Source organism: Phoca vitulina, unplaced genomic scaffold (assembly GCF_004348235.1).
Source record: "Phoca vitulina isolate PV1807 unplaced genomic scaffold, GSC_HSeal_1.0 scaffold8, whole genome shotgun sequence".
Classification (NCBI taxonomy): Eukaryota; Metazoa; Chordata; class Mammalia; order Carnivora; family Phocidae; genus Phoca; species Phoca vitulina.
In genome coordinates, this window is record NW_022589711.1 from 69,612,651 (window position 1) to 69,618,074 (window position 5,424).

The 5,424-nt window shown below is 39.4% G+C and overlaps 1 non-coding gene across 1 annotated transcript; it reads left to right on the forward strand.

Annotated features, from left to right (window-relative positions):
- The first annotated feature begins 2,893 nt into the window (after window positions 1–2,893).
- LOC116634172 lies at window positions 2,894–2,995 on the forward strand. The gene has a single exon (XR_004299883.1). It is a non-coding gene; the product is annotated as a U6 spliceosomal RNA (small nuclear RNA).
- The last annotated feature ends 2,429 nt before the right edge of the window (window positions 2,996–5,424 follow it).

A 5,424-nucleotide genomic window follows, 5' to 3' on the forward strand; every position in this document is an offset into this window, starting at 1 on the left:
AATCTAAGAGCATCGCTGCAACTGTAGTCAAACCCACTTCTCCGGAACAATGCAACCAGTCAGGGTAGTAGCTTCACCTTCTTCACTATTGTTCAAGGCAAGACAAGGGCAAATTGTAGTTCAATATATATAATTATATATATATATAATTTTTTAAAGTCATTTCAAACAAGAATATCCGTCCCACAGTTATCAGAAATTATGCAGGTAGAAGCTGTATGACAGCCAGGGCTCAGAAAATCACAGGGTTGATAGGGAGCAAAAGGTTTTCAGCCTGCTCGTCCTCGCAAAGCACAATCTTTGTTCCCGTGTCCATGACAGCTAAGCACCCAGCCCAGCCCGAACACCACCAGGAAGAGGGAAAGGTTTCTTGCCGAGACAGCCTTTTATCAGCAACTCCAGATCTATACCAAGTCTTCAGACACCTGCCTCCTTGCAACTTTCCCCCAGTGGTCCTGTTTCTGCCCTCTGGAGGCAGACAAAATAATAACAGTGGCCTTCTACATGACTTCCCTGCCAATGAACCGACCATCCTGGTCACATGCTCCCTGAAGACTCTCTTTTCCCTGATAAACATCTCGGATAAGCTGAATCCTCATCTCATCACATGGCTTCCAGATCTCTCTCCATCCTCGTCTTCTGCCACGTCTGGGGGCCTACTTGTTCAACATCTCTGAAAGGTGGGTATCCGTATGCTGTTCATGCTTCAGGCAGCATTGGAACACAAGCCCAGAGTGGTACCCTTACAGCTTCACTTTGGACAAAACGCTGTGTCATTACAAGGTCATATGGTACTGATTTCCTTAGCTGTCTCCTCATCCTACTAAATCGTGTTTCCTCTTCCATGAAAAGTGGTCAAGCTGGGTGTATTAGGAATGCAATTGATTTCATCTTACTTGATTTTAATTAATGTTAATTGGTTGACTATTTAATTCCATTAAATTTTATTTGTAGGTATTTTTTCTCACATTCCAGCCTACCAGGAACTTCCTGGACATTGAGTCTGTCACCAAACGACCTATGCCAGCTTTGTGACATTGATAAGTATGACGAGCATGCTTTCCATGTTGCCATCCAAGTCACTAATAAAAACGGAAAACAAAACAAGGCCAAGGACTACCACTAGTAATTTTTCCGCAAATGGAGGCAAATTTGAAGCAATGTTTTTTAAAAAGCTATGGATCTGTCCATCCCCCTGACTTACCTGAACTACAGCACCACAGAGGAGCGGGTTGGTCTGATTTTCTTCATAGTCATTGTTACCACTCTTGCCCACTCTCACACCTGATTTACTCCTATGGTCACTTTCTCTTCCTAAGAGATCGAGAGCTCTGTATGATACCTGAGTCTCTTCATAACGACTATGCTAAATACTGTCTTCCCCAAACAAATTCAAAATTTGCCCTGAATAGAAACGCCTGTAGAGACAGATATAGATACAGATCAATATAATATGTCTTTCACAGAGAAAGGAAGTAAAAAAAAAAAAAATGTCTTTAGCTTAGCTACACGCTTAAGATACAAACCGTTTTGATCAAGGAAAGATTCTGAAATTTGACCAGAAAGCAATGAGTTGAAAACAGAGTAAACTTACTACAAAGGCAACTGTGCCCATTCTGTTTTTGAAGGGCAGGATATTATATTTGAAATCATTTCTAGTTTTTTATGTAGTTACCGCAATATTTCTTTTAGTTCTTGGAAACATACCCTTTGGTATATTATGTGTAATCTCTGTGTCTCAGACCTCACTAGCGAGGGGTTACATTTTGATCACATCAACATTAATAAACACCCTTTCTCTGATTCTGGCAGACACCATTATTGTAAGTTTTCTCAATCCCCTTATGCTCTTCCAGTTCTTTTTTTTTTTTTTAAGATTTTATTTATTTATTTGACAGAGAGAGACACAGCGAGAGAGGGAACACAAGCAGGGGGAGAAGCAGGGGGAGAGGGAGAAGCAGGCTTCCCGTGGAGCAGGGAGCCCGATGCGGGGCTCGGTCCCAGGACCCTAGGATCATGACCCGAGCCGAAGGCAGACGCTTAATGACTGAGCTACCCAGGCGCCCCTCTTCCAGTTCTTTCTAGAAGTTTCCTGTGAATTTATGAGCAAGTTCTTCAGCTGGCTTCAGTAACTTGTTCACCCAACCAGGGCAGCTCATATTGTACCTGCCTCTGTGCTGAGCCTCCTGCTGTTGGTAGAATTTGGACAGTCCACCCCAGTTACCCCATAAGGCCAGCACCACAGACTCACTTCCTCTCGCTGGACAAACTCTGTTTTACTGGTCACCAAACCTCTGTTCCTTGGCTCCCAATACCTTATGGTCTATAAATCACAATCTCTTGTTTCCATGAATTGGGCTTTTTTAGATTCCACATACAAATGATATCACACAGTATTTGTCTTTCTCTGTCTGACTTATTTCACTTAACACAATGCCCTCAAGGTCCATCCATGTTGTCTCAAACAGCAAGATTTCCTTATTTCTGATGGTTGAATAATATTCCATTATCTTGATAAAGAAATAGGATTCCTTTATTTGACAATGAGAATAAGGTAATTTATTGAGTTTCCTTTTTTCCTTCGTTGCTAAGAAAGTCAAGATAAATTTTGTTCTCAATTACGGCAATTATCCTTAGCCTGGAATTTCTGGTAAGACCATTCTTCCTCCCGTTTTATTGCATACCTCATATTCATTTAATCCTTATTTTAATGAACCTATCTTACGTCTGTTTTATTATATGCTGTTCTATCCTTATGGGAGGTAGGTATATTATTTAGAACTCTTTGGCTTCAAGTGACAGGAAACCAATTCAAACTACATTGAAAGAAAGAAAATATTAGGTTTAGAATGAAACAGCTTATTCTAAACCCAGTTTAAAATTCCTTAACCAGGCACTCACTTTAGCAGCACAGATACTAAAATTGGAACGATAGAGATTAGCATGGCCCCCACACAAGGATGACAGACAAATCCGTGAAGCATTCCATAATAAATAAATAAATAAATAAATAAATAAATAAATAAATAAAAATTTTAAAAACTCCTGAACCAAAATAGTACTAATACAAATAAAAATAACAGTAATCATTTTTTAATTCCATAGCTTATAATGATGGATCAACAAATACATTGTTTATGCTTATTAGGATACATTAACATACTTTCACTTATTTTTCATAGATTAACAACATTTTATGTCCAGCTTTATGATAATTATTCCAAAGAAGATTGAATAAGTTTAAACGTCCTCTCCTTAAAGAATTTGTAACCTAAGTGACAGCAAAAGATTGAGAGAGAAAAAGAGATTTATTTTAAGAAATTGGCTCCTGTGAGTATGAGGGCAGCAGGTAAGGGACCCAGGAAAGAGTTGATGTTGCAGCTTGACTCTGAAAGCAATGTGAAGGCAGACTCTTCCTTTGGATATGTCAGCCATGTTTCCTTTAAGGCCTTCAACTGATTGGATATGGCCCATCCATATTATAAAGAATAATCTGTTTTGCTCAAAGTCTACTGATTTAAATGTTAAATCATCTGAAAATTACCTTCACAATGACATCTTGACTGGTGTTTAACCAAATGTCTGGGTACTGAGGCATAGCTAAGTTGGAAAATGTTCATAGAAGCATTCTTCGTAATAACAAAAATGTGGAAAGAATTCAGATATCAGTCAACTGATGAAGTGATAAATAAAATGTGGTATATCCAAACAATAGGATATTATTTGGCAATAAAAAAGAAACAATGTACTGATATACATGGCTATTATATCAATAAGCCTTAAAAGTATTATGCTAAATGAAAGAAGCCAGTTACATAAGCCATATGTTGTACGATTCCATTTATATAAAATGTCTAGAATAGGCAAATATAGAGACAGAAAGTAGATTAGTGGTTGTCTAAGGCTGGCAGGGCTCAGAGAGGTAAAGGGGTGAGTTTCTTTTGGGGGTAATGAGAATGCTCTAAAATTAATTATGCACAACTATGCACAACTCTGTGAATAGATTAAAAACCACTGACTTGTACACTTTAAACCTTTGAAGAAGATACTATCTGAATTAAGCTTTATCAGAGTAAGACACTTTTCAATCATGACACAGAAGAACTTTTTTTCCAAACTCAAATATGCATTAGACTTCACTGCTGTTATTGTATTTTATCCAGTATTTCTCACTGTTTGTGGTGGATTTTCCACATTAGCTTTGTCCACTGCTTCCCCAGAAGTGAAAATCTCTACAACAAATAAATACTTTTATTATTCCCATTTCATAGATGAGAAATCAGAGGCATGGGAAATTTAAGGAATTTTCCTTACATCATACACCTTGACAGTGGCATTTCTAGGATTTAAATCTAATAAAACCTTTAAATCCAGCCATGAGTTCTAATGACAATATTTGGTATTATCCTATTATAATATTGATAAATAACTATGCCCATTTTCTAATGATATGATTTAGTACTAAAATACCAAAGTCTGTGGTAAAGGGAATGAGAGATAATATTAACTTTGCTCTTTAGCTGGTTTCCCTCCTGGCAGCAAAATGTGTGCTGTAGTTCTAGACCTCATACTTCATATCACATCCTCCAGAAGACAGAGTCTTTTCCAGTAGGCCTGGAGAGAAAGCAAGGAAGTGCCTCTTTCCCAGAATCCCTAATAAATGAAATCTAGCACCTCACTGGCTTGAATTAGGTTGTGTGTCAGTCCTTAAACTAATCATGGTGATTTGGGCAAAGGGATATAGTGATTGCTTTTTTTTTTTTTTTAAGATTTTTTTTATTTATTCATTCGAGACACAGAGATACAGAGAGAGAGAGAGCATGAGCAGGGGGAGAAGCAGAGGGAGGGGGAGAAGCAGAGGGAGGGGGAGAAGCAGGCTCCCCACTGAGCAGGGAGCCCGATGTGGGGCTTGATCCCAGGACTCTGGGATCATGACCTGAGCCGAAGGCAGACACTTAACCATCTGAGCCACCCAGGCGCCCCTGCTTTAATTTTTTTTTAAGATTTTATTTATTTATTTGACAGAGAGGTAGAGAGAGAGCACAAGTAGGCAGAGTGGCAGGCAGAGGGAGAGGGAGAAGTAGTAATTGCTTTTAAACCAGTCTGGCCCGGGATGCCTGGGTGGATCAGTAGGCTAAGTGTTTGCCTTTGGCTCCGGTCATGATCCCAGGGTCCTGGGATGGAGTCCTGCATCAGGCTCCCTGTTCAGCGGGGAGCCTGCTTCTCCCTCTCCCGCTGCTCTCTCTCTCTGACAAATAAATAAATAAAATCTTAAAAACAACAACAACAACAACAATCTGGGCCTACCTCTAGAGCTCTGAATAGAGTCAATCCCACCAAAACCAGTGACAAAAATAGGGGAGGCGCCTTCTCAAAAGATATTTGGTGCGGGCACCTGGGTGTGGGTGGCTCAGTCATTAAGCG